Source organism: Artibeus jamaicensis, unplaced genomic scaffold (genome assembly GCF_021234435.1).
Source record: "Artibeus jamaicensis isolate MK-2021 breed Jamaican fruit bat unplaced genomic scaffold, CSHL_Jam_final scaffold_833, whole genome shotgun sequence".
NCBI classification, from domain to species: domain Eukaryota; kingdom Metazoa; phylum Chordata; class Mammalia; order Chiroptera; family Phyllostomidae; genus Artibeus; species Artibeus jamaicensis.
This window is the reverse complement of record NW_026522056.1, coordinates 21,556,397-21,568,885: the sequence shown is the minus strand read 5'-3', so window position 1 is coordinate 21,568,885 and position 12,489 is coordinate 21,556,397. Positions and strand designations below refer to the sequence as shown.

General features: G+C 42.4%; 1 protein-coding gene across 21 annotated transcripts in view; it reads right to left on the bottom strand.

Moving 5' to 3' along the window:
- Positions 1-12,489, bottom strand: part of SORBS2 (sorbin and SH3 domain containing 2) — a 224,829-nt gene that overhangs the window by 134,613 nt on the left and 77,727 nt on the right. For 2 of the 21 annotated variants that reach the window (XM_053659832.1, XM_053659838.1), the window contains exon 4: positions 10,780-10,960. The exons of the other annotated variants lie outside the window; for them this stretch is intronic. The gene's annotated coding sequence lies outside the window, so the exon portion shown is untranslated. The remainder of the gene's footprint in view (positions 1-10,779; positions 10,961-12,489) is intronic. 21 annotated transcript variants of the gene reach the window in all.

Sequence of the window (12,489 nt, the reverse complement as noted above, 5' to 3'; positions counted from 1 at the left end):
TTCATGACCCGGAGTGTAAACAAGGGCTCGGAGGAGTCACGGAGGAATCATTGTACAGCATGGATGCTTATAGTAGTTGCTGAAGGAAGGCTATTAGGTCTCACTGCTAGATGAGGTCAGTAAAGAGCGCCCCATCAGCTTTTCTCCGAGGCTGAGCCGGGGCAGGGGAAAACGAACGAATGGGAAGGAAGTCAGGGTGGACGCAAGAGCTAGTCCAGGCTTCAGAGGACGAGGAAGGCCCAGGACAAACTGAGGTGAGATGGGCCTGAGAAAATGTGAGACGAACGGAGGTCAGTGGCCATTGTTGACCTTTTGTTTAGTTACATAGCAAAGGGGGCCAGCAACAGACGTCCTCAGGCAAATTCCGTCTCTGACCCAGCTCAGGGCGGGTAGACTGAGAGGCAGCTGCCTGGCTGCTCTCAGAAGACGGTCAAGGCTCCAAATGCAGTAGATACATCTTGACCCAAACAGAGATGAGGTGTGTGCGTGTGTGTGTGTCCCCATGTAATATGTGTGTGTGTGAAGAGGATGGGATGTTGGAGAGCAAAGGGAGCACAGACAGAAAAAAAGCCAAGGGCAAATGCCTGACATTCCTCGTGGGAAGCTGGGCACAGGAACAACCAGGGCAATTCCAAGATGCTTCGGAGAAGGGTTTCTGCTGGACTCAGTATCGACATGCGAGCAAAGTCGCCCTTAGTGGGAGGTGAAATTTCGGGACAGTTTATTAGCTGAGGCAGTGGTTTTATTATCGAAGGCCGTGGGAGTTTTGTTTCCTGGGGCTCATTTGACAATCTGGAGACATTTTTGGTTGTTACGACCTGGCGGGGGTGGTGCTGCGGGGCAGGAAAGGGTGCTAATGGGGTGTCCAGGGGGTGGAGGACAGGGACACGGCTCAACACCCCTCACAACAGAGAATTTTCTGGCCTAAAATGTTAATCGTGTCACGACTGAGAAAAGCTGATCTCGAGCATCCCAGCAAAAACAGGACACTATCTTAAAATAAATAACATTATTTAGTTACAAAACAGCACTGTGCCACTGACAGATGTTACTATTATTTATTAAACATGAATTGAAGCATCAATTATTATTGCAGTGAGGATCTTTAATATAAGCAGCTGCTGCAACAGATGTTTAAAAATATATATTCACCTTCATCACCCTTTAAAAAATAAACTGAAAATACTTCCATCCAAATCATGCCAGTGGAAGGCAATGATATACTGAGTGCAGCCTCTTCAGGAGCAATTCAAAGATGGGCTTGGCCCAAAACTTCGTCTGTTTTTTTCCACAGAATAAAAGACCCATTTTTCATTTTCACCAAGATCTTCATTGACTTGGATGTTTTGAGTATGTCGGCTATTGGCCTCTAGTGGGTAGAGGCCAGAGGTGCTGCTAAGCATCTTTCAATGCAGAAGACGGCCCCACAGCAGAGAATTCTTTGGCCAGAATGTCAATAGTACAGGAAACTTCGCAAACCACTTTTGACTTGTTCAATCAGTCACAGCACCTTCTCCACACGCTGCACAAGTATTTTTTAAGTTGCAGTTGTGTTTTTGCCTTTCTTGAAATAATAAAGCACAATATGCCAAAATGTTGCATATTTTTTTACCTTCAATATTAAAATGGCACACAAAAATTCACCAATTTTGATGAGGTTCGTTTAAATGCACACTGATATGACAGCTGCCACAGTACCAGGTGACAGAATTGTTTCAAATCAAGGTGAAGACAACTAAGCACCACTGGAGCCGTCGTATGGAAAAACAACACACTTTTTGGCCATCCCATGTAATGAGTGGAAAATTGCCTTTAAAACAAGATTAAAAGAGGGGACAACACACTTAAACCCAGCCACTGGTCCCATTCTGTGTTTTTCTTCTCCAACTACTAACCCATTCTGACCCATTTGAGGAATTTGTATCATTTTTGAGGTAACTAATAGGTGTTTATCACACAAGAAAATGTTGCATGTCTCTTTTCCATAACACTTGATCTTGAAAATGGCATTGATGTGCCACGTTTAGAAGAGCAGGGGACCCCCGGCCACATACACAGAGCGGCCGGGATGAAAGCCATTCATAAGGGGAGAACGGATCTTAGAGCCAGTTAACCAGCCGGGAGTGTCCTGTGGACTGCCCAGCACATTAGCCACAAACAATTTCCATCCTAAGAAGTACACTTAGTGCAGCTACTGGTGCATAATTAATATTTGATCCTAATTCGACCTAACGAATGAATTATTACTCTGTATCCATTATGCTTTTGTAGGACACTGGCCCGCAAAAACAAAACGAAATAAGAAAAGGTTTCGGGGTGTGCGTATACAGCCACAGCCATTGTAACAAACCAGCAACATGTTTTATTTCCCTAAGTCATTTAGTGATGAGGGAGAATCGTCTGGGAATCTCTTTAAAAGACAGACTGTGGTAAAACACACACACACACACACACACACACACGCACACACACGTGTTATCGGGAATGTTATAAATTGCATAAGAATTCATTTTGATGTACTTCACAATAAAATTTCTTTTGTTTAATTTATGTTAATTCACCGAGAAGTTGGGGTAAAAGAGGCTCTATAAAAACTTAATCTGGTAAATTTTAATTGGGGTACCAGTTTGAAATTTGACAAGTTCAAGTCTGTTTTTAAAGATGATTTATAAAAATGCTCCTCTCAGATAAAAAGGGTAACCATTTAATTTAGGGGAACTAAAAACAGCAATGTCTTGTGCATCCTTTAATTTCAATAGAATAACTCTTATTATCCTTAGATGGCAGAAATGTTTAGTCAGCATTATCTAAAAGACACATGTACCTTCAATGTAACTTTCAAATGAAATAAAAAGTAAAATTCAATAACCTTTCTCCTTTTAAAGTGATGGTACCATCAGTTTTAAAATTAGTTTTCTATCTTTCTGAAAATTTTGCCCTTGAGAGATATATCTCCATATGTAACCACAAAATTAAGATATGTCGACCTATTATTACGTTATAGAGTTACATGGCTCTACAGTTTCACCAACTGTGTAAGGTTGGCCGGTGTCTAATCCACAGACCCCCAATTTTACACAAGATAATTCAACACCCAGTGCAGCTCAGTGCGGGGTGGGATGAGAAGGTGAGGGGGCGGGTGGGGGTGGGGAGGCCTCTGTCCCAAGCAGTCATGTAGGAACAGACCTGGCCGGTAGTGCCCAAACCACCCTCTTGTCCTTTCCAAGCAGCTGTGCTCTTTTCCCTTTGCAGCTGACGGTCTTGCTTCCCACAGCGACCACAGCTGGTTCCTGGGAACGGCATGGCTCGTGTCAGCTGCATCTTTGTCCTCACCTGGGGAAGAGCCACTGTCACCCAGAACTAGACCATACAGATTGCACTACCCTTCAGTTATTTCAGAATTATGCAGGACTTGCCATCAACCAAGGGACCAAGAGGAACAATCATCCAATTCCTTCTTTCAAGACCTTTCCTTCTCCTCGGAAAGAAGGAAATGGCTTCTCATGCCTCATCTCTCACACGGGGCCAAAGCTTTAATTTGTTCATCTCACTCATCCTGAGCTCATGTGGAATCTCATTTATTACTAAAACAAATTTAATTTTGAATTCCAGAAAACAGACTTGAAGTACAATATCACTCTATTTATCTGATGGTGATTAAAATGCAAAAGAAAAATTAAAAAGCCCCACATTTTTGCACCAATGCTATGTTTTAAAGCAACCACGAAATCAAGGCAGCTTGCTGTGAAACCAATGAAGACATTCAGGAATTTTAATGCTGTGCAAATTCTTCAGACTGGTGGTTAGCAGACCAGAAATGAAAGCAGCCAAACACTTGATTTACGGCTTTTGGGGGAGAGGATGTTCCAAGAATATCAAATAGAAGATGCTCAGCAGAAGATCTCAGTCCAGCTCATGGTTGTTATTTTGTTTATGCCATGAAAAATCATCCTTCACATGAGAACATGTACCTCCGTAAGATTTAAAGATTACTGCAAATCAGACTAAAAATTTCCCCTCAGTATAGCATAATCACATAGTACAACATACTTTCACTGTTTACATAGATTTTTAATGATGTTTTGCAAAAACCTAGGCAGTCTATTTCTAAAAGAGAGAATATTTCACAAACTTCACCCTTTTACTCTAGGATCTTGGTTCTAGGTAGCTCATTCTCCAGGAAGAAACCATAGTAGTCAGTCCACAGAATTTTATATATATATATAAAGCTTGTTGGGTATGGCCGGAACTTTAACTATACGGTCAGCCTACCAAACTCCTACAAGTGCTTGCAGACAATACAGGTAACACCCAGGGCTGGGCCTGAAGAGGGTGTCTGTTTATCCACTTTTGTGATGGTTGACTCACCGAAACCATGCGTGGAGAAGCAGGGAACTCACTGTTCAGGGGCACTGCTCTTGCACTAGCAGTCTTTAAACTATGGTCAAGTTTGATTCGCTTTTCCGGAGCTCGGTGGCTTCTGTGATAACGTGAGGGATGTACATCAGACAGAGCCCCTTCAGGAGGCATGGTTTGATCAAGAGATGCATCTGATGGATTATGTTGTTATTTCATTGTCAGCCTCAGAAATGAGACAGGAAATTCATCTATGTGAGGACGACAGAGCATGGCACAAAAGCCCTCACTGCGTTTTCCAAGTTTGATTTCTGGGTAAGAAAAACACGCACATAAGCCTCATCTCAAATTTCACTGCGCATCCCAACTGTTGGAGATGTTTGTTAATGTCCCTTTTCACCGTTCACTTGGTATTCAAGGGACTTCAGGAGAAACCAATACTCGTATGAAATCATTTCAGGAAGTGAACATAGTCTTTATCTTTAATAAATGGTATTCATTAAATGTCACTTGCTGTATGCCGACATCACAACTGTGTTTCAACCGTTTACTCTTCTGAGTCCTTGGAAAGTAAACCACTGTATGCTTCAAGGTAACGTAATCAAGACACAGGGCAGAGCAGCCTAGCAGAGAGAAAGCTATTTGGTGTAGGATTGCTCCGTATTGTATAACCTACCACAGAGACATGGGTGTGAGTTAGTTTGGCTATTTCAGGCCCTTAAAACATACGCTTCCCCTCCAGGTAGAGCCGTACAACTGGGTGGTAAAGATCAAGTTTACGTGTTCAAGAATTATCTCCATATTGGTGATTGTCTTATTTGACTCGTGCAAGAGTTTTTTTCCCAGTAGTAACTTACACAGATTGGTTGGCCCAGTGATGTCACTGAGTGTAGTAAATGGAATGTGCAGGAGACTGCCAGCATTGGGGTTAGGACAAGAACACAGACTTCTACGTGCGACACATCTCAGGTTGTGTCCAGGCTGCTATGCACAGTGTTGCTGACACCAAGGTGTGCACTTGTTTCCACACTCAGGGCGATTGGTGGTGTGTGAACTCTTGAGCCCTAAACAATAATTTGCCCATTGTCATTAAAGCAGCATAATTTTGCTTGCATATTTTTGGAGTAAATGCACTTATTGATACCCATGTCGATGAAATAATCTCTACGTACAGAAGCATTTTTCTTTTGGATCTCACCATGGTTCGTGTCAATATTCACCATCAGAATCACCTGCAGGAAGCCCTCTAAGTTGCACTGTGAGGAGTACAGACCTGAATGCACCTGTTTCACTGGATGGTGGCATTTATGTACTCAGGTGGCCCAGGGGCTTTGGAATATGTGACCGCTGGGCATATGGAGTAAAATAATGTGTATGTTTAAATCAATGGAAAAGGCATCGACCATGAACAGAAAGAAACAGTTTTGTTTTTTTAATGAAGTATCGTGCAAAAGACTTTCTAGAATTATGCCACCGCAGCCAGCTGCTCTTGGCAGGCTCCCCAGTGATCCCCAAATTGTGAAAGTCACTGGCCAAGGCCCGGCTATCATCCCACTTGATCCTGCCTCCTCTTCCCCCGAGACCCTCCTCCCCTGGGCTCTCAGCACCCTGTGCCCTGCTGCTGCCTTCCTGTCTCTCTGCATGTGCCTTCTTAGGTGCGTTGCTTGACTTTCCCTCTTTCTCCGGATCCCTCATTCCTGAAGTGTCCTGGAGTTCTAGATACCCATGGAGAGCCAGTCACTTGTGGTCGCCTCTTCCGCCTCCCCCTTGTTCCCTCTCGTCCCTTCTTACAGACTGGCCTCCACACATTGGTCACCGTGACTTTTCACAGTGTGAAGTGTGCCCTGATCTCGGCACCCAGTCGCCTCCCCTTGTCCCTCTGGGCTGTAGCGAGGTCGGCCTCCTTGCTGCATCCCAAACAGAGAACCGTGTGGACCTCAGGCTCTTTGCATGGCAGTTCCTTCTGCCTGGAAAATGCCCCCCCCCCAGAGACCCCCGCAGGTACCTCCTCCCCTCCTTTGAGTGCTTTGGGGGCCTTTAAAATCCTGAGCTGCACTGTTGTCAGCGCCTTCTCCAGATCCTCTGGAGCCTGCTAATGTTAAAGTGCTCTTACTCTCTCCTCTGCTAGGTCATGTCTCTTTATGTTTTTACCTCCTGTTGGTTTCCCCTCCCCATGGAAATGGAAGCCCTTTGGGGGCAGGAGCTTTATCAGTGGTGTCCATGGATGCGTCCCCGGTGCTCAGAACAGCACTGTGGTCATGGAGGTGCTCGGCTGTGTCTGCGTGAGAGATGGACTACACTCTCTAGAGTGATGAGTGATCAGGAGGTCAGCCTCTCTAGGTTTAGGAGGGAAGCTTGTCCTGCGGTACCTCAATAGCCTGCAGGAAGGATAACAGCTGCCTCTGAAACATGGGGCAGGAGTTAAAACTATTTCTGCCTCATACAAGGAAAGCACCTTTCCAGTGATAACCGGAAAGAGTTGAAAGCTTTTTTTCTTGGTAATTCTCACAAGGATCAGGTCCCGTTGGCCCCTTTCCAGAGATGAGGGTAAGGTGCTCCATTTGACAGAGTCATCCCTCAGCCTCCTTGGGGGATCAGTTCTCAGACCCCCGTGGATACCAAAACCCTGGGATGCCCAAGTCCCCATGGAAACGGTGCAACCTGGGCATAGATGCTGTGTCTGCATTTAGGCGGCAGCGGGGTGAGTCCACACACACCTCGTTCACGAGGATTCGGCTCAGTGCTCCGCGTGTGGCAAATTCATGTCTGAGTTTTGGGAACTTTCTGGGATTTTTTTAATGAATAATTTTGATCCCCAGTTGGTTGAATCCATGGATGTGGAGCCTGCAGGTGCATAGGGCTGGCTGTAGTTAGAGTAAGGTTTGCGTGTGGGTCCGAAGAGGAGAGTGGGTTTCTTTTTCTGAGCGCTGAGTTACAAGACTATATGATATGGTGTTTTTTTTACGACAGGGAGTTGAGAGAACATAGTCACAACCATTCACAAAGTCTCATAATAGTGAAGGAATAAAATAGAGAAGGCCTAAGAATTGTCTGAAATCGATGAGTTTTCTAATGGTTGAATGATTTCTTTCCTTCGCTTTTAAAGAATATGGCAAATGGAATAATTTGGTAAGATTTCTCTGCACTGTAGATGGATGCTTTAAGAAGTTATCCCCAATGATAAACACTCAAAGATAGATGGAGATATTTCAGATAGTCAGTAAAAGAAATGCATAAAATTTCATCGTTACAATTCTATTAATTGCTTTCATTGTTACCATTATATTATTTTTTCAAAATTTATCACATCTTGCAAAATCCTATACTTGTTATCAGTAGTTCAAGTTAACTTTAAGAATGAATTAAGGTTAGATCTTCAACTTCTATAAAATACTCCGCGCCACAGTCTTTGATAACCCCGTGTAACACGTTTCTGTTCTCCACTCTGAGTTGGCTCACTGACATGGCATTCACTCAAGGACAGCGCAGTTGGGGCTTTCCAATGGCCCTTTTGATTTCTATTTATTCCACATATTTCCATTCCCCAGGCCATGCCCACATTTGTCAGCTCGTGGGTTCCACTTACGCCAGGAACAACCACATCTGCTTTGTTTAGTATTCATTGAATTGGATGTGACTGATGTTTTATTACTCTGTTTGACTCCTTTTGCTACTGTCTGTGGTTCAGCCAAACATGAGAAAGGGATGATCTGGAGAGTTAACAAAAGCTGTCCATACAGACATCCACTTTGTGATTTCAACAGCACTTCCTAGATCAATACTGGTCCTGTGAAAAGATGCTATGAAACTGCGCAGCTGCCTTTCACAATATGAGTTCACGAACGTAGCCAGAAAAATGAAAATGTGCAAAGCCTTAAAAACCACATTTCCCTCTTTTTAGTTGTAGCAGATAATTTTGTTTGAAAACACTGACATCCTTAAAATAAAATGTGGATGAGTCTAAGGAGCAGAAGAAAAATCATTATAATTCCTACTCTGAATAATTTGTTGTCATACTATTAAAGCAGAAAATATTTTGTTTTAAATTATTGTCAGCTTGGTTACATAATAAAAATGAACAGATATGACCCAACCAGAAGGTTGAATTCCACACCCACACACAATAAACACACACATTTGTGTGAGTTGATGGAAGAAATATCTTTTACCTCAAAATTATGTATTTCTTTGAAATGTAGTTCAAAGTGAGGAAGAAAACTTTAAACACTTTCTTTCACTTTTAACTCCATATATGCTTCAAAGCAAACACCTGAACTGAGGTCAGAATACTTGAATTCATACCTGCAGTCAGTAAGGTCTTTATTCACTGAGAAGTTTCATTTCAATATGCCTCTGTTAGATGTTTCCTTGAATGTTTATCTTGAAAATTCTTACTCAGAGCTCAAGTAAAAGTTTCTCAAAGTCACATTCTTCTCTCATAGATCAGGTCAGAAATCAAACTCCTCCCATATTTAGGTAGGTGCAGACACCACACAGTCTCTCTAATTCATGGAAAGTTTATACATATTAGTACAGCTAGCCGTCATTCTAAAGATATTCGCCCCCAGAGGCAAGGGCCACTCCGTGAATTCACGTGTGTTTAGGGAGTGGGTGTTCATGGTGATGCCTGATGTTTCGGTTATTGGAGGAATCCTGGCCTCATCTCTTTGTTCTTCCTTCTCAGCTACTGACTAAGTTCTCGTGCTCAGAATGGTGCAGTGCCTCCCCCCACTCCCCACCCCCAAGTAGTTCATCTTGCTGATACTTTCACAAAGACCCATATCTGAAAGTCTTGTTGTCATTGACCCTTGGCTCTCAAAATCGTGGATCTTACTGCTCATCACCTATGGCATCTTCCTGTCATAGCTCTCATCACAGTTTTAATTACGTGGCTACTTGGGCAATTACCTTTCAGTAACTGTCCCCCACCACACTGTAAGCTCCATGACGAGGAGAAAGACTAGTCCCCAGTGACTGCCTGCCCCAGTGGCCAGGATACTGCATGGACTCTCAATAAGTGATTATTGATGAAATGGCCTAAGGACCTATGATGCCATAAATGTTAAAAGATCCCGAGGATTTGGTATTTAGAATTTCATGCTTTGTATCACGCTAATCAGATCAAGTTATATTTACTTTAATTATAGTACTAATTCAATGAGTGGAGCCTCTATGCTGTCCTGGGATATGACTCCATCTCTTGTTTTCGTATTTTTTTACTGAACATTATAGCTTGGAACATTTAACACTCGGCTGTGCTTATATTTAAGGCAAATGATTTTACACGTAAATTAGAAAGGAAGGAAATTAGGACTCGACTGGTAAAAACAAATAGCATTTTAAGTGTTCACAGATGACTTTTCATGCCTTAAGCAATTTCATATTCATTGAATGAACATTGTCATAGGCTCTAGTATTCCATGCTTCAGTCATTGATTTCTTAAAGACGCCTGTCACTGTCACACATGCGTTATATGGAGTCAGTGGCGTAAAACGTCAGATTTGGACTATCACACAATGACAAAACTCCCATCAGTCGGCATTTGCCCACCACCATCCGATCGGTGCACAGTGGCAGTGAAATGGGCCATCTGTGAACAGAGTCACTTCCCCGGCAGAAGGAGCATCTGAGGGGAAGTGTTCTCTGAGATAAGTACCAGGCCTGACATGGGATCTCCGTTCCACGCCCGGCACCACGGGCCACACCCCTTCCTCACTACTGAGTCTGGAAAAGTTGCCAGTTCTGCCTTTTATGTGGGAAAGCACAGGGCTATTTACATCTCAACACCATGTGCTGGACTGACTTCCTCTGGCTGACATGGTCATCTTCCTTGGTCCCTAATGCCTGAAGAGAAGGCAAAGTGAATATATTTGTTATAGGATATGGAGTTTGGGAGATGGGAAGTCTAAATGTAAAGTGTGTTTATTTTAATAAAATAATTCTGGCCTCAAGGGGTGAGACTGAAAGGCAGACAGAATGGATGGAAAGAATGGTTAGGACTTTCCTGAGAAATCCTAATCAAGAATGTTTCAGCAGCCTTTTACTTAGGCCAGTGGGGGATATTGAGGATGTACATGCAGGTAGAATCAACAGGTCTGTTGAAAATTTTTCATGCTCAAGATTCTAGTCCTGAGTAATCAGGTGACAGTTATGAAGGTATGGCTTTGGGGAAGAAGAGCAGGTTGGGTGTTGGAAGACTGTAGGTTTTTGACCTATTGAGTTTGAGGTACGCGGCACACATTCAAATGCGATGTTTACCAGTCACTTGGAAATGGGAATCTGGACCTCCCGAGAAAGATCAGGGGTAGAGACATAGATTCTGGGATTGTCGTAAAGGAGGAAACAGGTGAACTCTGGGGAGATTGGATCAGAGTGACCGAACCCGAGAGAATAGCTTTAAAGACAAGCAAAGAAAGAGGCACCTGCAGGTGGAGTTCAGGAGGAATCAGAGATTGGAGGGAAGTCCCCGTGTCCCAGAAGGCGAAGGAGAGATTCTGAGGGAGGTCAGAGAATCAACCACATCTAGTTGGAATGTCTTCTCGCATTTGCTTCCAACGAGTACTTTGTGCTGATCACGTACTATTGGGTTTCTCAGCTGCAGTACTGATGACATGAGGAAATTCAAGGTTACTCTCTGTATTACGAGAAACTTCACAGTTTTTCCCAATGCAGTCATATTCCATTCAAAAAATTTTATATACGTTCATGGATTTTACCTAAAAATACAAAAATCTCTTTCCTCGAATTTTATGATTTAAAACTATAAACTTTTGGCTTATGCTGAATCTTCAGGCTATAGGAAAAATGACATAAAAAAAGAATGGGAAATAATCATTCAGCATTATCCACAATCAGTCAAAACCCTTCACAAGACAGGGTCATCTTCCAACTTTCCCCTGTTAGCACACTGAAGCAACTCTATGCATAAAATGAATAGAAGCCATCAAAATAAAAATTCTCAAAGTTAAGCACTGATTCTTGCCAAATGGTAGTGAGAAATCATTAGGTTCCCTCCGACTCTGATATCAAAGAAGCGTTACGTGTAAAACTTAAGGAATAGTTGTGTGTATGTAAATCTTTTGAATAAAGTAAGTTTCAGGAAATGTAGTATTAAGTCACAGAGGGAAGCCTCTGTACAGAACATACACTGTCCTCACTTGGCACAGTGTCCTGCTCACTGACCTGTGTCACTGCCCTTATGGCCCCGTGGCCACTTGGGGGGAAGCTCCCCATATAAAATCACTTTTCATACACTCGTTGCACAGAGCATCTTAAAACAGGAAGCTACAGGAAGCTTATTCACCACTTCATTCAAACCCCATTGCAAATACTCATAAAGCATGATGCCAAATTACTTCAAAATTTAAAGAGTAGATACCACGCTTAGTAGGTTCTAAGACTTGTTTGTAATGAAGCCTTATGGAATAGTACACACCACAGAAGTGAGCTTCAGTGGTGGTTGATAATAGACAGTTGTCTGCTAAAGACGTAACTTCATTTTCTTTTCTAGCTCACCATTTGTAGAAGTTTTGGGGCCTAGGCAAACATATAGAAATATAGTCCAAACACAATAAGAGTTGTCGTATTTCCTCTCTGTAAATTTTCAGAAAACCCGGGCTGCTTTAAGTTAAAGAAAATGAATACACCTCTTGGTAGCAGCAGCTGAGATATTTATTCTGTGTGTAGAATACATCTTACATGTAAGATCTGGGAAAGAGGAAAAAGACTTTGATGCAGGTTTCTATTCAGATGTTTAAAAGATAAAAAGAATAATATAACAAATATAGATGTGCCTGTTATTCATTGTAAAATATAAGATGTTTTGAATTCAGCTGAAGCCTGTTTGATACCTCTCTGACTGGATAACCTTCCTGCCTCCAGAGGTAACCATTATCTTAATTTCTTATTTTTCAGCCCATATATTTCTGTGCACTCTTATGATATAGGTTTTTAATTGTCGCTTTTTAAAAAGGTTAATGTAATTTCTTTCTATGTTTGGTTGTGAATTTTTTCTTGGAAGATTGTTTTAGATTTTATCTATGTTTTTTGCACTGAGATTGGTCTATAGTCTGAGTTGAAAGTATAAGGTTTAAACCTCAGGCCCATGAGTCCTGAAGTAATAAGTGAATGAA